Source organism: Oryctolagus cuniculus, chromosome 8, assembly GCF_051225735.1.
Source record: "Oryctolagus cuniculus isolate XC-2025 breed Fujian yellow rabbit chromosome 8, ASM5122573v1, whole genome shotgun sequence".
Classification (NCBI taxonomy): domain Eukaryota; kingdom Metazoa; phylum Chordata; class Mammalia; order Lagomorpha; family Leporidae; genus Oryctolagus; species Oryctolagus cuniculus.
The window spans coordinates 31,258,485-31,280,581 of NC_142874.1; the positions used below are offsets into that span (position 1 = coordinate 31,258,485).

Here is a 22,097-nt window from a genome sequence, read left to right on the forward strand (position 1 = left end):
CTCCCACCCAGACAATCCTGGGATCACACCTGGCTGGGCCCGCGGCGGAGCAGGGGAGCAGGGGATCTGCTCTCCTAACGAGGCCCCGTTAGCTCCCACCCAGACAATCCTGGGATCACACCTGGCTGGGCCCGCGGCGGAGCAGGGGATCTGCTCTCCTAACGAGGCCCCGTTAGCTCCCACCCAGACAATCCTGGGATCACACCTGGCTGGGCCCGCGGCGGAGCAGGGGAGCAGGGGATCTGCTCTCCTAACGAGGCCCCGTTAGCTCCCACCCAGACAATCCTGGGATCACACCTGGCTGGGCCCGCGGCGGAGCAGGGGAGCAGGGGATCCGCTCTCCTAACGAGGCCCCGTTAGCTCCCACCCAGACAATCCTGGGATCACACCTGGCTGGGCCCGCGGCGGAGCAGGGGATCTGCTCTCCTAACGAGGCCCCGTTAGCTCCCACCCAGACAATCCTGGGATCACACCTGGCTGGGCCCGCGGCGGAGCAGGGGAGCAGGGGATCTGCTCTCCTAACGAGGCCCCGTTAGCTCCCACCCAGACAATCCTGGGATCACACCTGGCTGGGCCCTCGGTGGAGCAGGGGATCTGCTCTCCTAACGAGGCCCCGTTAGCTCCCACCCAGACAATCCTGGGATGACACCTGGCTGGGCCCGCGGTGGAGCAGGGGATCCGCTCTCCTAACGAGGCCCCCGTTAGCTCCCACCCAGACAATCCTGGGATCACACCTGGCTGGGCCCGCGGCGGAGCAGGGGATCTGGGGATCTGCTCTCCTAACGAGGCTCCCGTTAGCTCCCACCCAGACAATCATGGGATCACACCTGGCTGGCACTGGGGCCCGGGCCTCCTGGGCTGTGGGGCTGCTAACCCCGACAAAGCCTCCTCCATCCTGGAACGGCCTTGCTGGGAGGGGGAGGGGAGGGGAGAGAAGGAGGAGGGGGAGGAGAGGGGAGGAGAGAGACTGAGAGGAGGGGGAGGGAAGGGGAGGAGAGGGAGAGAGAGGACAGAGAGGACGATGGAGGAGAGGAGGCGAGAATGGGGAAGGGGAGGTAGGGAGGGGAGCCTGTCCATCCGCCCTGCACTGCAGCTCAGCCCACGGCTCCCCCCTGCCTTTGCCTCCACCATCTGAGCCCTCCGGTCCTGGCTGCGGAGGGGCCTCTGGCCACTCCACCCCAGCCTGCCAATGGTTGGCCTCTTCTACCCATCTGCAATTCGCAATTCATGTAAGGTAGAAGTAAGCCTTAAAGGGGGCTCCATTCAGTGGTTTCAGCGCACTCACCACTAGCTCACATACCTTGAGCGTCTCCACCGCCCTAAGGAAGCCCTGCGCTCTGGAGTGGTGGTCAGAGGTCCACCCTCAAGGCCACACCTTCCTTTGGGTCTCTGTGGCTTTGGCACCTCCTGGCATTGTCCAGTGTGTGGCCGCCTTCTTTGCTTTCTGTGTGGTCTCCAGGGTCAGCCGTGTTGCAGTGGGTAAACAGGGGTGCACTGCTTGCCTTCTACTCCTGGACCTGTGCGTGCCCCGTTGGGCTTGAACGTTCACAGAGAGGCTCCTTGCCGTTTCCTCCTTTGCTGGCTCTTGGGACCCCCAAGCAATGTGCCTCCAAAGACAGCCGCACTTGTGACAGGCTGAGGGCCACCGGGAACCCCTAGAACGGGAAGGCACCCTCCCCCACATGGTGCAGCCAGCTCAGTCCCCACAGGAGACAGCTGAGACCCAGGGAAGATTCTAGGAGGTTTCAGCTCGCCCAGGTTGCTCTGGGGCTCCTGAGGATCAAAGCAATGGGAAAGGGGACCAGGGGATGGGAGAGAGACTGGGGCAAGGGAAGGGGTGCTGTGAGCATCTATTTTGGAGTCCAGAATGCTGACCTACTGAGTAAAAAAAAAAAAAAAAAAAAAGGAAAGAAAAAAGTGAAGTCTAAGGCTGAGATTTATATGTGAGATTTTCAAGTTTTCCGAAGATGGTGCAGAAAAGACACATTTATTGAGAGATGATAAATTCTGGCTTTGCAGATTTATTAGAGCTTGCATGGAGCTGAATCATAGATTCTTTGGGCAAAAGCCTTTAAACTTTTATGTCCCATCATAATGGCAAATGAAGTCCAGTAAGCAGTTTGAATAATTCTTGATTTGCGGATCCTCCCCTGCTTGCCTGTGCCCAGCCCTGGCCCTCTGGCTGATGGTGGGAGAAGGCCCCCCTGGGCCCTGGGCAGCACAAACTCAGAGAATAAAACCTGGCCAGTGAAGAGCAGCTGCTTCAAGCTGGAATTCAAGTTCAACCCTGGCAGAGGCTGGGTGCTGTCTAGGGAATAAAGAATCGGCCAGCACTGATTTTTAAGACTGAGCGTGTATGATGAGGTCCGTCTTCTAAGATTCTGTGTCCCATTGGACGTAGCATGAGGTCAAATTTTGCATGGGTTCCTCCTCATCTTCTGCCTCTCTTCTTAAGTTTCCTCTGTCCCAGACCTTGCAATCAGCACGCGCGCCAAGCACTCTGCTGCCCCAGGGCCTTTGCACCTGAGGTGCCCCTGCTGATAAGGCTCTTCTCCCACAGGGACTTATGGCGATGTGTTCCTTCCCTTCCTTCAGGAAACCTGTGGCTTCCCCAATAGCTCTCTCCAATCCTCTTTCCCCCTTGTTCTGCTTTCCAGCTCTGTGATAGCACAGAAACCAACAGGAAAATGCAGGGAAGAACTGGAAAACACAAAAGAACTTGCACAAATGGAACACAGCACATGAAAAGATGCTCCACTCAGCCAGTCGTGAGGGAAACACCAATTCCCAGCACGCTGAGATAACACTCACTCCACTCAAGACCGCTCTACCAGAGGTTGGCATTGCTGTGGGTGAATCAGAATTCTCATGCTTTGCTCGTGGCAATGGAATTGGCCCAGCCATTTTGGAGCACAGGTTAAGAAACCAAACACACAGCTGCTCTATTCTTCTTGTTATATACCCAAGAGAAATAAAAACTATGTCCTCAGAAATCCCTAGATAATACCTACCAAGCTCCTTTCTTCTTCTTTTTTTTTTATTTGACAGATAGAGTTAGACAGTGAGAGACAAGAGACAGAGAGAAAGGTCTTCCTTCCATTGGTTCACTCCCATGGCCACCATGGCCAGAACTATGCCAATCCGAAGCCAGGAGCCAGGTGCTTCCTCCTGGTCTCCCATGCGGGTGCAGGGCCCAAGCACTTGGGCCATCCTCCACTGCCTTCCCGGGCCACAGCAGAGAGCTGGACTGGAAGAGGAGCAACCAGGACTAGAACCCAGAGCCCATATGGGATGCCGGCGCTGCAGGTGGAGGATTAACCAAGTGAGCCACAGCGCCAGCCCCCCGAAGCTTATTTCTGATAACCCTAAATTAGAAAAGACCCCCATATTCAGCCCTAGGAGAACAGAGAAGTGAGCCACACGGTGGAATATTACCAATCAATACAAGGAAGTGAATTATCAATGCACAAAACAAGATGAACGGCTCTGAAAACAATTGTACTACATTGAAGAAGTCAGACAAAGAAGACGACATAGCGTGTATGATTCTGTTTGCATAAAATTCCAGAAAGTGAAACTAACGTGCAGTAGCTGGGAGAGACTAGTGGTTAGCTGGGAATGGGGCGAGGAGGGAGTAAGGGATTAGCGGGTAGGCTGAGGACGCTACTCTGGATGGAGAGCACTGTAGCCACAAACAGGAGTCTCATCCTTTTTTTTTTTTGACAGGCAGAGTGGACAGTGAGAGAGAGAGAGACAAAGAGAAAGGTCTTCCTTTGCCGTTGGTTCACCCTCCAATGGCCACCATGGCCGGTGCGCTGCGGCCGGCGCACCGCACTGATCCGATGGCAGGAGCCAGGTACTTATCCTGGTCTCCCATGGGGTGCAGGGCCCAAGCACTTGGGCCATCCTCCACTGCACTCCCGGGCCACAGCAGAGAGCTGGCCTGGAAGAGGGGCAACCGGGACAGAATCTGGCACCCCGACCGGGACTAGAACCCGGTGTGCCGGCGCTGCAAGGTGGAGGATTAGCCTAGTGAGCCGTGGCGCTGGCCAGGAGTCTCATCCTTTAGACTGTGAACGAATGTGGGCCAGATAAAAATCCCATGCCTGGGTCGGACACCTGGATTTGTAGAGCACGAGGAACAAGATGCTGGCAATAGGAAGCAGAGCTGGTCCTGGGATGACAGCCGCGTAGGGTCATTGCCTGCTCCAGAAACTTCCAGAAGTCGAAGCCATCATGGCCGGACGGCAGCTAGAGTTGGTTTGTGCTCTGCCTGTTGGCTTCCTTCATCAGTCCAGCTTGGCTTCTCCACGCCCCCTCGTCCAGAGTAACATTATTCGCTCTGAAATCTACTCCACCAGCCAGCTTTTCAGCACACTAGACTCCATGATTCCATCACTTCTCTGATATTACACCATTAACCACTGACTTAAGACTTTGGGAACCAAGTCCTCGACACCTGAGCCTTTGCAGGATATCCAATGGGTGATTTTGCAAACTGCAACCTCTACTTTGTTGTCAATACAGCCACTCCACCTGGATCCCCCTCCCAGGCTCTTACCTGTAAACTGTCTGTGACTTTGTATTTGGAGTGGATTTCTTGTAAGCAGTGTATACGGCAGGTCTTGTTTGGTCGTGTAATTTGGAATCTGCCTTTTGATTGGGATATTTGTATCATTTATATTTAGTGTGATGAGTACAATAGTTGGGCTTGAATCTATGTTGCAATTTATTTTCCATTTGTCCCATATTTTCTGTTTCTTTTTTTCTTTCAGATTAGGCAACTTTTGTCTTCTTGTTGGCTTATTCACAATCTTCCTTTGCTTTTCAGTGATGGTGTTAGTGTGGCAATACAGTCTAATTTTATGTAGTACTCCATCAATTTACTATTAACACATGGCCTAATTGTACCCCAATTTGTACCTACCCTTTACTGTTTTTCCTACATTCGTGTTTACATATATTATAAAGCAGGTGCTGTAGTGTCACTGTGTTTGTTTCAAACAGTCCTCTCTAAAAGATATTTACAACTTAAATGTTAGTGGCTGGCAGCACAGCAGGTTAAACTGCTGCTGGTTCAAGTCCCAGCTGTTCCACTTCCCATTCAGCTCCCTGCTAATGCGCCTGGAAAACAGCAGATGATGGCCCTGCTGGGTCCCTGCTGCCCTTGTGGGAGACCCAGATGGAGTTCCAAGCTCCTGGCTTGGGCCTGATCTAGCCTTGGCTGTTGTGGCTATCTAGGGAGTGAACCAGCAGAACTCTCTCTTTCTGTCTTTTTTTCATTCCACCTTTCAAATAAATAAATAAATAAATTTAAAAATTAAAAAAATCAAGGTGGAAGTATCTTACGCTTACCCATGTGCAAGCATTTCCTACTTCTAATGCCCTTCTTGAATTTGTATCAGGAGTGGGGGATTTTTTTTCCCTGCTAAGGGCCATGTGGTTATGTGGAACATCATTCATGGGCCACACAAAATCATCAACTTAAAGATGAGCCTGCTGTCCCTGTGTTGAACTTGGAGTCCTGTCTGCGCTTGCCTTGGCAGAGCCAGCCCCAGTGATTCCATGGGCCTTGGGTGGCCTGTGGGCTGGATGTGCCCCACGCCTGGTCTAGATTCTAATAGCATCGATAAAACAACAGCTACAACCTCCCACAGTTGCTGTGGATTTTGTGGGCTAGGCGGATTCTGTGCTTTGTGCGTGTTCGGTTTGTTTCAGTTGGGGGCAGGGGGCAGGGGAGGGAAGTCTGGTCTTTTCTCCTCCTCCTTGGCTGGAATCAGATGTTTTCCGTGATGGACGCCAAGTCTCAGCTGTTGATGAAGCCTTGGCTCTGAGCCCAGAGGTTTTGTGGGAGGAGGGGGAGGGGAGCATGGGAGGCCCCCAGGGACCTGGCAGCCAAGGCCACGGGCAGGAGAGGTCTGGATGTGGTGCCCAGAGAGAAGCTGGGGTGCAGAAGGGACTCAGCCCTGATCTGATCCAGGGCCTGGCTTGCTGATCTTCACCTCTGTCATCGCCCTGGGTATCACCTGTGCCCCTGGGCACAGCCTCACCCTGGCTTTGTCCTGTGCCTTGCATCATCTTTCAGGTTTCCCATTTCGCCTGGAGATAACACAGCACTGAGTCAGGGAAGACTCGGGTGAGCCCTGGGGTAGAGCAGGCAGGGGTGGAGGGATGAGAATGGGACCCTAAGCCCTGGCATTGGAGGTGACAGGCACCTCCCCACCCAAGAAGCGTGGTGACGATGACGACGCCTCTGGCAACTGGCACTAACCCTGACCCCTCGTCATGGCCTGCCCACTTAATAAGAGGTTTCTAATTTTTACCGAATATCTGTATGTCACCGGCATACGTGAACAAAGCAAGTGCCACCATGGTCCCTTGGAATCTACATCCCGCCAGGGGACAGCTACAGGGATGGCCTGGCCAACCCCTGCCTGCTCCACTGCCATTCTGAGTGCTACCCAGGCAGTGTCAGAGGGCCCTGTGAAGCTGTCACGATGCCCAGGGTATGGCACCCTCCCTGTCTCCCTTTCCGGATGTGGGGTGGGGGAAGGGTGGTCTCTGGGCCTTCCAGGAGGTGCTTTAACACTGGAGTGTTAACATAAGTCAACAGCGTGCTGGCTCCTGGGAGCTCCGGGCCGCCTGGGTGGGTGCATGCTGCTCTGCAGAGTCAGTTTTCTTGACAGAGTCAATATACACAGGACTCAAACACACACGGACGTCGTCCCACGGTCTCCCGGGAGCTGCAGACCTGTGGTCCCTGTGTAAATGTGAGGTTGGTTGATTCTTCCCAATCTCCAGTTTTATCAGCAGACCTGGGATTTCCTCCGCCACGTCTTTGTGTTCAAACAGCTGAGCCCGAGAAGAGCACAAGGTCTGGGAGGCTGAGGAGGTGGGCATGTGTGCCTGCACATGCCCGTGTACATGCCTGCACATGCCTGCCTGCATGTGTGTCTATATGAGTGTGTGGTGTTCATGTGTGTTTGCATGTCCATGTGTGTATCTGTGTGCCTATGTGTATGAATGTGTGTGTCTTTGGATGTTGTGTGTATCTCTATGTGCACACATGTATGTCTTCATGTATGTCTATGTATGTGTGTGCATTTGTGTGTCTATGTGCCTATATATCTATACATGCGTAAGTATGTCTCTGTGGAGTGTCTTTTGCTCTGTGCTTCTTGTCTTCATGCGTGCCTGTGTGTGTGCATGTCTGGATGTGTATGTATACAGGTGTGTGTCATGTCCTCATGTCTTCACGTGTGACCACCCATGTATGTACATGTCTGAAGGTGTGTCTGTGTGTATGCATGTGTGTTTCAATGTGTTGTCACATGTCTCCATGTGTGCCTATGGGTGTGCATGTCTGGATTGTGTCTGGATGTGCATGTATGCATGTCTTCACGTGTGTCCATGTATATGTGTGTGTTTCCGAAGGTGTGTCTGTGTGTATGCATGTGTGTGTTTCCGTGTGTTGTCACATGTCTCCATGTGTGCCTATGGGTGTGCATGTGCAGATGTGAGCTTGTGCATGTCCCTGTGTGTGTCTGAATGTGTGAGTCTGTGCATGTGTGTATCTGAGTGTGAGTGCTGTCTCTCCCTGTGCCCCACCAAGGGGTCAGGGTTCTGCTCACACACAGAGGGACCTCATTTCTTTAAGGAGTGCTGAACTGAGGTGAGGAGGTCAGTGGGTCCATTGCTAAGGCTTTCCAATAAAATGCTCAGTCCTGGGCCCTCTCCTTTGCTTGTTGAATCACCCTGTGGGGTGAGGTGGCGCCTGGGAATCTGCACTTCACACGCATCTGGGTGATGGTTATGCATGCTGAGGTTTGCTCCTGCTCCACGGGACTGTGTGTCTTCCCCGTGTGAGGCTGTCGCTCCCAGGAATTCTCTTTGGAACCTACAGGGTCCCCTCAGCTAACTCGGAAGCTGTGCCCTTTTTCAAGGTGGTTAGGCGAGGTGGTTAGACCTGCACACCCCAGCTCTGGCTGGCCCACTGGCCACCTTCCAAATTGGCTAGGAGGGGGCCTTGCCCCCAAGTGCAGACCCCTCAGCACGGGGGAAGGAGTGTGTGTCCCCACCTTACGACTGGGTGGTCAGCAGTGTGCACCTGCAGCTCTCTCCCCAATTCCCAGCCCCGCCCCCCAGGCATCGCAACTGCGGGAACAAGCTGTCTTCAGTTCCCAAGGCTGCTGCTGGTCTCCTAGGGCGCCCTGAGCTCTTGTTCCGAGAGCTGGAAGGCGTTTCAGTATTTGAAATGATTTTTTTCCCCTGTATTAGGATGGAACCAGCCCACTCCTCGAGCAAAATCTATAGCGCTGAGCAGCGGCAGAAAATTGGCAAGGCTTAATAAACCTCAGGCTTGCCGCGCTCCTGTGGCTGTATATCAAAGGGAAAACAAATATATTGACTAATTCCTCTCGGAAGAACATCCATAAATTACAGCTGTTTGTGCAAAAAAAAAAAAAAAAAAAAAGGGCTCTGGATGATGTCATCGGCGCTCTTCCAGGTGGCGCAGCCCCCCACCCAGGTCCTCCTCTGGCTGACTCCACTCTGAGCGTGGGAAGGGCTTGGCAACTAGAGGCCTGAAGTTTGGGGAGGGAGAACGACACATTTGCCTTCGTGAAGCGCTCTGCTTCTTGGAAGCGGCACGAAGACACCGTGTGCAAACTGGGGAGAGCCGGACAGACCCAGTTACCACCTCGGCCCGTGCCCGGGGTGGGGTGGGGGGGAGGCACAAGCACTTCCGGGTGGCGGAGTGCACTTCCGGGTCAGGGCGCCTCCTGCTGTTTCCGCAGTCCGAATTTGTCCGCCTCCCCCTCAAGCCGGCCCACGGGTTGACTGGCTTCCATAGCAAGAATGGAAGTTCTCCCTGTGTTCTCTACCGGCCTTTGGCACAGTTGGACTGTAGCGTGCAAGCGTGTGCAGCCAGAGCCAGGGGCTGCCCCAGCCCAGCTCCACCTGGGTCACATCCAGAACCCGCCTCTGCCCCTGTGGGCCCAGCAACGGGTAAGGAAGCAGAGCCTGGGAGCCCTTAGGTCAGCTGGCTGCTGCTGCTCCCTTTTTTGAAGATTTATTTTATTTGTTTGAAAGAGTTACAGAGAAAGGCAGAGAGAGAGAGAGAGAGAGAGAGAGAGAGAGAGGTCTTCATCCGCTGGTTCACTCCCCAGGTGGCCGCAATGGCCGAAGCTGCACCTATCTGAAGCCAGGATCCAGGAGCTTTTTCCGGGTCTCCCACATGGGTGCAGGGGCCCAAGGACTTGGGCCATCTTCTGCTGCTTTCCCAGGCCACAGCAGAGAGCTGGATCAGGAGAGGAGCAGCCGGGTCTCAAACTGGCGCTCACATACGAAGCTGGCAGTGCAGGCTGGGGCTTTAACCTGCTCCGACACAGCACCAACCCCAGTGCTGGCTTCTAAGCTTAGCTGACCATCACACTCATCCAGACGGCACGGAAAAGCAGGTTCCAGGGTTGGAACCCCAGGCAGTGGCAGACTGTGAGTGTGTGTGTGTGTGTGTAAGTATGTACATTAAGAGGCCTGGAGCTAGGCAGACTGTGAGAATGGGGAGGGGGGATATGGGAACGAATGGGGGAGGGGCGTTCAAAGGCTAGGCAGTGCCTGCATTGGAAAAAGGCTTGGAGCCAACCGCAGGCTGTGGCTCTGGGGTTAACCTGCTGCTCTGACACTGGCGTCCCATGCGAGCGCTGGTTCAAGACCCAGCTGAGCTGCTTCCAACACGGCTCCCTGCTGGTGTGCTTGGGAACCCATGGAAGACGAGCCAAGTTTCCTGGGGGGCCCTGCACCCACGAAGGAGAACTGGATGGAGTTCCTGGCTCCTGGCTTCCGTCTGGCGCAGCCCCAGCCGTTGCAATCATTGGCAATCTGTTCTCCCTCTCTCTGTCACTCTGCCTTTCAACTAAATAATAAATACAACTTAAAAAAATGTGGCTTGATTTGCTTGCAGGCAAATACAGCTGTGTGTAGGTTCTTGTGGGGTCAGAGGGAGCCCCCAGGGCCCTCGTGTTACATGCGTGTTCCTAGAAGTGGCACAAAGGCACAGGCCGCCAGCCCAGCGTGGCCGGCTGGGGCTGGACTCCACTCACCAGGAAACAGCCAGGAAGTTCATTGCAGCTGTGTCTGATTGGACGGCCGGGTGTTCTCCTCGTCTTCGGGGGTGCAGCCTGTGGAGCTGCCACCCAGATCCAGCAGGTCCCTGCTTAGCTCTTGTTCTGCAGGGCCTGCTACCTGGAGCCCTCAGCAGGGGCAGGAGGGACTTGCGTGGTGGGAGTGTTCCGGAATTGTGCCTTGAGAAGGGAGGCAGTGGGTGGGTGGGACCCACTGAAAGGTGGGTGTGGTCTGAGGGCCGTGCCTATGGCAGCCTGGTCCCCTCGTTTCGGACTCAGAAATGGAGGAACTGATTCTGGCTGCACGCTTGGCAGGCTGGGAGCGTCCAGACACGCCCTCCCCACCCCATGCCCCACTGGCTTGTTTTGTTTTAGTTTTAATTGTATTTTTAAAAAATGATATTATAGACGCTGGCGTTGTGGCTCAGTGGGTGAATCTGCCGTCCCAGACACCAGCATCCCACGTGGGCACTAGTTAGAGTCCTGGCTGCTCCACTTCCGATCCAGCTCCCTGCTAATGCAGCTGGGAAAACAGCAGAAGGTGGTCCGAGTGCTTGTGCCCCTGCACCCGCGTGGGAGACCCTGATGGAGTTCCAGGCTCCTGCCTTTGATCCTGGCCATTGCAGTCCTCTAGGAAGAAGATGAAAGATTCTCTCTCTCTTTCTCTCTATGTTTCTCTGCCCGCAACTGTTTTCTAAATAAATACATCTTAAAAAAAAAAAGATCATATAATAATATGGAGTATGCAGGCTTGAACAGCCCTATGAATTTTTTTTAAAGATTTATTTATTTATTTGAAAAGTTACACAGAGAGAGGAGAGGCAGAGAGAGAGAGAGGTATTCTGATTTCTGGTTCACTCCCCAGTTGGCCACAACTGCTGGAGCTGGACCAATCTGAAGCCAGGAGTCAGGAGCTTCTTCCGGGTCTCCCATGTGGGTGCAGGAGCCTAAGGACTTGGGCCATCTTCCACTGCTTTTCCAGGCCATAACAGAGAGCTGGACAGGAAGTGGAGCAGCTGGGACTCTAACTGGTGCCTATATGGGATGCCGGCACTGCAGGCGGCAGCTTCACCCACCCCACCACAGCGCTGGCCCCACCCCTATGAATTTTAACACTTGTATGGATTTGTGTAGCTATCTTCACAAGCAGGGCGCTGGGTACTCCACACCTCCAGACCTCCTGGGGTGTCCCTTGGTAGGCACGCCCTCCCCTGCCTGGGCTGACTGCCCACCCCCCCAGTGTCACCTTTTGAGAGGAGTTTCCCTCACTCCCCACAGTGTCCTTGGGAGTCACCCAAGGTCGTCTGGAGGCTGGGCTGTGGTTCGCTGTACCTGATGGTGGAGCAGACTGTATCACATAGACGTTCAAGTTTGTTTATTCATTCGTCCATTGAAGGGTGGCTGCCTTGGGTCTGGGTTGTACAGAGCTGTGGTTATGAACAGAGCTGCTGTAAGCGGGCATGCATGGGTTTGTGTAGGAGCCTTGGTTTTCAGTTCTCTGGGGTAAATGCCCAGGGCTGAGACTGCTAGTGGAAAAGAGGCCCATGTTGAACTTCGTAAGAAACCACCAAACTGCTTCCTGTACTCTCGCATGCCTCCCAGCAACGGAGGGGAGCCCAAGCGACTACATTCTCCAGAGCACTTGGTATATCCATAGTTTTTGTTTGGGCCTTCTAGTAAGTGTGCGGGGTGTCTCCTCGGGTCTTTCGCTGGTGTATTCCCAATGACCAACAATGAGCATTTTGTGTCTGTGCTTACTTACCATCTGGTAGGTAGAATATCTGTTAAGTTGTTGGCCTGTTTTGCTATTTGGAGTTTTGTGTTCCCACTCTTGAGTTTCGAGAGTTCCTTGTATATTTTGTTTGGGCCATGCACTTTGCTAAATATATAATTTGCAAATATTTCTTCCCAGCCTGTGGCTTTTCTTTTCATTCTTCTAAGAGCGTCTTGTGAGGAGCTTTGATTTTAGTGGGGAACAGCTTACACTTTTTCTTTTATAGCCCATGCTGCTCAGTGACATGTCACAGAACCCACTGGCTACTTCCAGGTCACAAAGATTATCTCCTGTAGGTTCTAATAAAAGCTTTATAATTTGTTTTTACATTTGGATGCGTGATGTGTTTGAGTTAAGTTTTTATATGGTGTGATATTAAGCTGGAGTTGTATTATTCTATTACCGTGATCTGCAGGAAGATGCCCAAGTGTTCCAAGAAAATTTCTAGAAAAGACTGTCCTTTCTCCCTTGAATAGCTTTTGCATCTTTATAAAACGAATCAGTGGTCCATGTTTGTGTATCCATTTCTGGTTTTTCAATTCTGTTCCATTGATCTAGATATTCCTTTATGAATATCACGTCTGGGTTACTGTGGCTATGTAGTAAGTCGTGAGATTCTGTAGCTTGACTTCTGTAACTTTATTCTTTGATGTAAAAACTTTTTAGCTGTGCCTGCTCATTTGCTTTCCCATATAAATTTCAGAATAAGCCTGTTTAGTCTACAAAATATTCACAAATATCTTTTTGGGGATGCTCACTGAATGAGATTAAATCTACAGATCAATTTGGGGAGACTGGGCATCTTTCTTTTTTTTTAATATTTATTTATGTATTTGAAAGTCAGAGTTACAGAGAGAGGGAGAGACAGAGAGATCATCCATTCACTGGTTCATTCCCCAAATGGTCACAACAGGCAGGGCTGGGACAGGCCAAAAGACGGAGCCAGGGGCTTCTTTAGGGTCCCTACGTGGGTGCAGGGGCTAAGGCCTTGGGCCACCCTTTGCTGCTTTCCCAGGTGCATTAGCAGGGAGCTGGATCAGAAGTGGAGCAGCTGGGACTTGAACTGGTGTCCATATGGGATGCTGGTGTCGAAGGCAGTGGCTTAACCCACTGCGCCACAATGCTGGCTCTGAGAATTGTTATCTTTATTGTGCCAAATCTTCGGGGCCAAGAACGGAAGATGTCTATCTGTTTGTGTAAATCCAGTTTGATGTCTTTCATCCACACTATGTAGTTTTAGCAGATAGATTACCCATATGTCATATTAGATGTATACTAAGTATTTCATTTTTGAACTACTCTAAATGATACTGCTCTTTTCAAATTGTATGCTTCCTATTATATAGAGACAGAGTTTTGTGTGTTGATTTTCTGAATTTGTAAGCTGTTTTTAAAGATTTATTTTTAATTATTTTGAAAGCCAGAGTTACACAGAGAGGGAGAGGCAGAGAGATGGAGAGCAGTCCTCCATCTGCTAGTTCACTCTCCAAATGGCTGCAACAGACAGAGCTGAACCAGGCTGAAGCCTGGAGCCAGGAGCTTCTTCTGGGTCTCCCACGAGTTTGCAGGGGCCCCAGCACTTGGGCCATCTTCCACTGCTTTCCCAGGACATCAGCAGGGAGCTGGATTGAAAGTGGAGCAGCCAGGACTTGAACCGGTGACGATATGGGATGCCGGCACTGCAGGACCGGCCACAGCACCAGCCTCTCCTTTTCATTCTTGATGGCTAGGAATATATATATGTCTGTCTGTCTGTCTCTCTCTCTGTGTGTGTGTGTGTGTGGGGGTATGTGTATTTTCTTTTTGTTCTCTTACAAGTGTTGGTTGAGGTTTATGATAAGATATTTTTGATTTCGTAGATTTTTTTCCCCTGCTGTTTTTGCTTTCGGTTTCATCGATCCCTGATTTTATCTTTATTACTTCTTTTCTCCTGCAGGCTTGGGGGATGTTTAGCTTTTTGTTTTCTTCAAGTAGAAGCTATGATTATCGACTTGACACCTTTCTTCTTTTCCAATAGAAGCCTTTAGTACCATGTTTTTCTCTTTAAGCTCTGCTTTAGTTATATCCTACACATTTTGATGTTATATTTTTATATGGTCCAGTTTGATTCAGAGTATTTTAGTGTCTTTTGAGAATTCTTCTCTGACTTGTGGATGATCCAGAAGTGCGTTGTTAGACTTCCAAGTGATGGGTACTTTTCTCGTCTTTCTGTTTCTCGTTTCTAGTTTAATTTCTTTATGGCTAGTGGACTGACATTGAATTATTTCACTTTTTTTTTTTAAATTTGCTGATTTGTTTTAGGATCCAGGAGGTGGCCTGTGTTGGCACTGGGCGAGGATGTGTATGTGCTGTGGGGCAGAATGTTCTATGAAATGTCACGGGGATTAATTTGGTTGATAACCGGTTCAGGTGGTTTTCTGTGCACATGCTGTGTTACTGGGTGGGAGTGTGAACGGATCCTAGACTTGAGTGTGGGTATCTTCTCCCAGTGCTGCCGGGTCTTGGTGTGTGTGTTGTGTGGCTGAATTGGGAGGTACTTGCTTAGGATTACTGGGTCTTCCTGACGAGTTGACCCTTTCCTGGCTATGTAACATCTTTATAACCACGTAATCTCTTTCTTTGTCTTCTTTTTTGCCTTCTTTTGATCTTGTCTGCCTTGATGCTAAAATAGCCACTCAAGCTTTTTTCTGATTGGTGTTTCCCTTTATAATCACATTTTCAATGCATTTCCTGTAGATAACCCAGCGTTGAGACATATGTTAATTCTATTCTGATGACGTACGTCTTTTAATTTATGAGTTTGGACCATTTACACTTAATATAATTATTGACATGTGTAGATTTAAGTTTACCATTGCATTTTTTTTTTGGTTATTCCCTCAATTTTTCTTTCTTGTGTTTCTCTTTTTGCCTTCTTTTGGGTTATTTGATCTAGGTTTATTGGCATCGGATCACATTTTTAAAATATTCCAGTTACTACATTCTAATGGCCTTGGGGCCAGAGCTTACACGTGACTGTTTTTTCCTGTGTGCTGTTTTCCCGTGTCGTGGTGCGGCCTGGACTGTGCTCTTTATGTGGAGGCTGTGCAGTAGCTTTTCATCAGCTCAGCGGTGAATACTGAGGGACTGGCGTTTACGCTGCTTGTGATGCTTCACACTCAGGGCGGGGATAATTTCCTTTTCCTGGTGATGTGTAACTTGGGTTTAACATCTGCTGGATTAAAACTTTGGACTTTATAAACATATCTATGGTTGTATAAGGGTACTTCATAAAATTAAAGGAACATGTCTATTATGAAAAAAAAACTATGCATGGATTTGAAATTTTGCACCAAATAAGCATCATTTTAACCCATTCTCTCTCTAAGATTTTTGTAGTAGCCTGAGCTCAATGGAGAAATTGTGGCTTTTTTTTTTTTTTTAAGATTGACTTACCTGTTTGAAAAGAAGAGAGGATGAGACATAGAGAAAGAGCTTTGGCATCTACTGGTTCACTTCCCAAATGGCCACAATGGACCAGGTTGTGCCAGGCCAAAGGTAGGGGCCCAGAATTCCATCCAGATCACCCCAGCGGGTTCCAGGGTCCCCAGCACTGGGTCCACTACCTGCTGCATTCCCAGGTGCATTAGCAGGAAGTTGGATTGCAGTCCAATATGGGATGCTGGTATGGCAAGCAGCGGCTTAACCCACTGGGCCATAAAACCCGCCCCTCAGCCCTAAAATGAAGTGTCCTTGGTGACAAACTTCAGAAATCAGTGTTCCCTCTGTGTGTGAAAGATAGTACCGACGCATGAAGGACTTCAGTCATGGCATACAGAAAGCCTTCCAGGTCAGTCAGACTTGTCTATGCCTTGAATGAAAACACAACATGTTGAGAGGAAAGGGCTGGTCGAAAATGGCAGGAGAGAGAAGGGGACCCCAGAGGACAGCAGTGGCAGTGCCCGTCCAGCTCCCGACAAGAAAAGACGTGGACTTTGATGGTCCCATGGGCTGGGCCACCTGTCTCCAGGAAGCAGACAGATGCATGAGGTTTGATTAATCTGGTTCAATGAACGTTCAGTACTTCTACTTCTTTTCTGACTTGTGGATTGCCAAGCCAGTCTATCCGTGATTTTCTTCTAGTTAGGACAGCAAGAGTTGGTGGTGATAATGGAAGATGAGACACATGCAGCTACTTTGCTTCCTTCTGAAACCCCACTAGACTCACGGTGCAACAGCTGCCCAGAAAGATGTGGAGATAACACGGGACAGGTACGGATGGATGCACGGTAGCCGACGGAAGGAGACACGGCACCCTAGGCAGTGAGAGAATGGAGCAGCAACCAGATTTCTGTTAGCCTGAAAGCCGTAGGGCTGGGCTGGAGAAGGGAGGGGAAGCGGAGGGGAGGGGAGAGGGGAGAGAGAGAGCGAGTGAGCCTGAGACTTCCTAAGGAAATGATCCCGCTGGAGTGCTTCATGGCCCGAACATGTTGAGAGGAGATTTAGATCCCAGGCAGAGGGTTTAGGGGTGAAATGTGGTCATCAAACACAACTGAACAAATGAAAAGGTGCCACACAGCAGAACAGACAAGAACCAAGACCAAGCAGAAAAGCTAGAGCACTTGCAGCGTGCCCACCCCTTGGCGGGCGTGGCGTCCCCACAGTGCAGTGTTGGCAGGCACTCAGCCCATCCGCCCCGGGGCAGGTGCCGAGGCCGGCCGGGGACACGGCCATGTGCTGGGCTTCCAGGGAGGAGGACACGCTTGTGCCTCGTCTTCCACGGTGACCGCTGAGAGAGCCCAGACTCAGGCCAATTCAAGAAGTAGCTAAGTATGCTTGTCACTTAACGGAGTAGAGAGAAATATGGAGCGAATTTGCTGTTAAGTACTTCGAGTGTTTCTTGTGGGGATTCAACAAGGGAGGAGCCGGAGGGGGAGGGGCAGAGGCTGCTGTCAGCACTCGAAGGCATACATGAAATACTGAGCCAAAGAAGTGTGTGTGTGTGTGTGTGTGTGCGTATATATATTTAAAAAGCAAATTTAATGCTCATAGCTAGCCTCAAGCAAAAATAAACAGACACATAAATGCATAGACAAATAAAACTAAAGCCATGATATAGGACAAGTTGGAGATGCTGCTAAGTGTGATGGATGGCACTCCTGTCTTCACAGTTCACGGCTTCTTCCACAGCACCCACTGCTGTGAGCCTGGCAGCCCCTCCAGGGGGAAGCTTAGGAGGCTTTGCCTGCCTGACAGGGCTGAGATTCACGACATGAGCGCTGTGGCCAATGTAGTGCGATGGGAAGCAGCCTGCCCCTTCCCGGCGGCAGCTCTAAGGAGACTCCTGAGTCCTGCCATCCCTCTCTTTCTGCCGTCTGTCTCAGAAAGACCTGCCTTAGATAAGAGAGTTCTCGCAGCGTGCAGAGGACATGGGATGCAGAGCTGCTGCAAACTCGCAGATAGAATAGCCCGAGCAGGGAGAATGATGACAAGAACGATGACAACAACAACAAAAAAAACCCAGACAAAGCTGAGCAATGCAATCCATGTAAGTGAACAAGAGAATGCTACGGCTGGGCCAGGCTGAGTCTCCCAGGTTACAGAGAGACAGAGTGAGGGAGACACACACAGAGAGAGACATCTTTCATCTGCTGGTTTACCATCATCCCCACCCCCATGGCCACAATTGATCCAAAGTCAGGAGCCAGGAGCTTCTTCTGGGTCACCCATGTGGGTGTAGGGGCCCAAGGACTTGGACCACATTCTGCTGCTTTCCAAGGTACATCTGCAGGGAACTGAATTGGAAGTGGAGCAGCCAGGACTCAAACCAGTGCCCATATGGGATGCCGGCACTGGGTGCGGAGGCTTAAGCCGCTATGCCACAGCGCCAGCCCCCATAATCTTTTTATAATAATCTGTTCACCGAGTGTATCACTTCTTCATGTACTTATGCCGCCTTCTGAAGCCTAGCCTTAAATAATTAAATAGAACTTTACCATTGCATATTTGAACAACGGACTGCTACTCAGCATTTAACTTTTCCTATTTTGTCTCATTGTCGCGATGTTCTTTTGATAAACATGCTCATGCTTAATTTTGTTTTACACAGTCATGATTATTTCATTATATCAAATTCAAAGGCAGAAGACAAAGTAGTGTGGCTTTGATAATAATTGTCAAGTTTATCAGACTTCTGTGGAAACACCCACTTCCCTACATTTCACCAACACTGAGCATTGTTATTTCTTAAACTGTGCACAAAGTTGAAAGGTAAAAAAAAAAGAAGTGATCTGTTTTAGTTTCCCTTTCTTTGATTATTGGAGAGACTAAAAAGCTATGTTTTTTTAATAGCCTAATGGAAGCATAATTTCCATGTCATAAAATGCAAAAATTGAAACGCACAAGGCACTGACTTCTCACCGAATTACAGAGCTGCGCAGCGTGGCTGCAGCCCAGTTCCAAGTGTCTCCATCACCCAGACAGGTCCCTCGGGCGCGCTTCCAGCCCCTTCCCATGCCCTCGGCTGCAGTCAACCACGTAGCCACCTTCTGTCTCTTGCAGACTCATTTTCGATTGCTCCGTGATGGACTTTCTCAGACCTAATGTTTCCCCACACGCCGGATGATGTCCTTCTGGTAAACTCCAGAGTCTGTGCAGAGGGACCCAGGCTTGGCTGTTCCACCTCAGTGCACCTGCTCGCTGGAGGGCTAGTGCTGGTTTACTGATTTATAAGAGGTATTCAAGGACCACACCTGTCTGTACCTGCAGCGAAACACACAGTTCTCGAGGTCACCTCGCACGGCCCTGCCTACCCGCCTGGTCACTCCTCTCGCAGGCCCCTGGCCCTCTTGCTGCTTCTGCCCCTTTGCCTGGACCCCTGGCTCCTTCCCTCCCTCCCTTCATATCGCTGCACTCAGCTTCTGGTCTCAGCACAATGGCACTTTTTTTGCAAGGTCCTTCCTCTGCTCATCCTATCTGCCTTCAGACCCCAAGAATGGGGTCTTCTTGGGCTTTGGGGTAACTCAGCGCTCTGTGATCCCACTGGGTTGCAAAGCTACAAAGCTATGGGGAGCCAGCAGGTTAAGCTGCTGCCTGCAATGCCCGCATCCCATATCGGAGCGCTGGTTCAAGCCCCAGCTGCTCCACCTCCAATCCAGCTCCCTGCTGATGTTCCTGGGAAGGCAGTGGAGAATGGCCATGGCCCCTGCCACCCACAAGGCACAAGTGGAGGGAGGTACAGGCTCCTGGCTCCAGTGTCACCCAGCCCTGGCTGTTGCGGGTATCTAGGGAGTGGACCAGCAGATGAACTTTTTCTCCCTCTTTCTCTCTCCTTCAGATAATTAAGTGCATCTTTAAAAAAGAGAGGGGGGGGGGGAGAGAACTCAGGTATTTTGTTCATCGTTTGCCTGGTCCTGTTGTTTTCTTTCTAATTTGTTGTTTCCTCTCCCGTTTCTTTGCAACATCTTTAGGTCTTTTGCAGTATTTAAATGTTTATGCACTCAAGCTTATAAGTTTTCTCTTTATGGTTTCTTTCTTTACTCTTGCGCCTTTTCCACGCGAGAGCAAGGACGTCCTCCCTTACATTTTCCTGTAGGTCTTTACAATTTTTTAAGTGAAAAAGTGTAGTGCCTTCATCCATTTGGGCTTTCCATTTGTGTTTAGTGTGAACAGTGCACTGTAAAGACACTAGACCCTAACTTAATTTATGAAACAGATCTGCCACTTCCCGCTGGTTGGGAATGTCACCCTTATTGGACACTGACGTCCTGTGTGTGTAGGACTTCCCAGCATGCACCATTGCTTTATGTTTGTAAATTTCAGGGTCAGTACCGACTAGACCAAGGACACTTCCCACCTGCAAATGCGCTTCATGTGGGCTGTATTGTTACTGCCCTGGCTGTGACTCGAGTATTTCCAGTTTTCTGGACTGCTTTCTTTGTCATTTGAAACCCAGCACTGGCTTCTTTGGCTTTCAAAGTCATTGTTATCAGCTTACAGAGTCTGACACTGCTGCTTCTCTCTCTCTCTTTAAAGGGCTAATTTATTTGAAAATTGGAGTTACAGAGAAAGAGAAGAGTGGGGGAGAAAGAGAGAGAGAGACAGAACTTCCATCTGTTGGTTTACTCCCCAAATAGCCACAGTGGCAGGAGATGGGGCAGGCTGATGCCAGGAGCCAGGAGCTTCTTCCAGGTCTCCCATGTGGGTGCAGTGACCCGAGCACCTAGGCCATCCTCTGTTGCTTTCCCAGGCACATTAGCAGGGAGCTGGGTGGGAAGTGGAGCGGGCAGGCCTGGAACCAGCGTTCCCAGGGGATGTCTGCATCGCACGTGGCTGCTGAACCCACAGTACCGCTGCTTCCAATCATAGACTCCATTTTGATGAGCTCATAACGTCACATTTCTGCATCTACCAGGCTTCAGACCCGCCAGAGGGTCCTCTAAGAAGTTCACTGAAAGTGGAATTCCAGGATAAGTTTATTTTGGTGCAAAGCCTCTTTGGCATCCATGCAGAGTTTTTTTCATAATACTCATGTACCTGTTGAAGACTCCTTGTGCACGTGTGGCTTATTGTAGACATTCCAGGCTGGAGTCTTGAACTCAAATGTTCCAAGCCAGGTTGGTGGTAAAACGTAGGCCAGGGTCATGGTGTTGTGGCACAGTGGGTTAAGCCTCTGCCTGCAGCACCAGCATCCCATACAGGTGCTGGTTCAAATCCCAGCTGCTCCACTTCTGATCCAGCTCCCTGCTAATGCACCTGGGAAAGCAGCAGCAGATGGCCCAAGCGCTTGGGCTCTTGCACCTATGTGGGAGACCTGGAAGAAGCTCCTGGCTCTTGGCTTTGGGCTGGCCCAGCTCTTGCCATTGTAGCCATCTGGGGAATGAACCAGTGAATGAAAGATCTGTGTGTGTGTGTGTGTGTGTCCTTCTCTCTCTGTAACTCTGCCCTTCAAATACACTAATAAGTCTTAATTTTTTAAAAAGGAGATACTTAGGCTGGGAGTGAGGCCGTATGAAGTGATGACTGTGGTATCCGGACAGTACAGGCTGGTCCAACAGCAGCCAACAGGTGTAACAGTGTGCGGGTGAAGTGAGGCGGAGATGGGCTGGATTGCAGATTAATTCATTGGATTCCTGCCCTAACCCTTGGAGGCAGATATTATGAATACTCCCCTCGCACCTTTTATGATGCACTTGCTGTGTCTCCAAGGGGTGCAGTAACCGGCCTGAGGCCTTAGAGCCAAGGCACCGTATTCCAGACTGGAGACTCTGCTTCTTCCACAGCATCTGCAGAGTGCTGGGTGATAACGTGAGAAGCCCAGACGAGCTATTTCTGTTATTGAATCTAAAAATACCAGCCTCTGAGGAGTGACCTACAAAGTCCCACTAAGCCTGACTCTGGCTGGGTTCCAGATGTCAAGGCACAAGCCAGGGGGAAGTGACTCCCGCTGTGCACCTGCCTCAGCCCCCTGCCATGAGCCTGGTGGTGGTGGTGGGGCAGGGGGGAGGTGGCAAGGGCTTGGAGGGAGCAGCCCTACTGCCTCCCACCTGCTCAGTGTCGCAGACATCCAGGCCACCAGAGAGATGCTGATGCAAGTGATGCAGAGACTTTTAGATGACCAGTGTGTTTGCAAAGCTGACACAGGCTGGCTGGCTCTCTCCCCATCCCTTGCCTGTACCACTGTGGCGCTCGACCCCTCCAAGGGTGGGCCGCTTCTGCCTCTTGCTGTCCAAAGCAGGGGGAAGACCCTCCCCCATTTCTAACTCCGAGCCTCAGCAAATCTGAGTCCTTCTAAGTGACCTAGGTAGAGACAGGGACTCAGGAAAAGGAGGCTGCTGTCCCAGGGCTGGGGTAGGGTTCACGGCCAGGAGAGTCCCCGGCTGCTTTTGAAAGGAGAGGGAAGAGGAAGGCAGGAGGGAGACATTCTTCCTAGAGATAGCCCTGCCTTGTCTGAACTTGGCCCAGAGGGAGGTCCTGCTGAACTTGAACCTGGGTCATCCCAGTGGGCCTCACATCACTGTCAGTGTGTTTGTGGGAGGGGATGACCTTGTGCGAGTGCGGTGGGCAGCGGTCGAAGGTCCCTTGTAGGCGAGAAAGTCCAACACCTTGCAAATGAGCAGGTGCAAATGAGCCGTCCTGGTGTCGGCCGTGTGCTCCTGACACTGAACGAGGCCCGCTCCTGGGCTCCTGGGGGCTCTGGCTTCTGATGCATAGACTAAAGCAGC

At 50.9% G+C, this 22,097-nt stretch overlaps 1 non-coding gene across 3 annotated transcripts in view; it reads left to right on the forward strand.

Annotated features, from left to right (window-relative positions):
* The first annotated feature begins 1,020 nt into the window (after window positions 1-1,020).
* The window catches only part of LOC138846284 (uncharacterized), a 45,095-nt gene continuing 24,018 nt past the window's right edge, over window positions 1,021-22,097 (forward strand). For 2 of the 3 annotated variants that reach the window (XR_016211810.1, XR_016211811.1), the window contains exon 1: window positions 1,021-9,006. This is a non-coding gene — a transcript (uncharacterized LOC138846284). The remainder of the gene's footprint in view (window positions 9,007-22,097) is intronic. The other variant, XR_016211812.1, reaches the window with a different exon arrangement.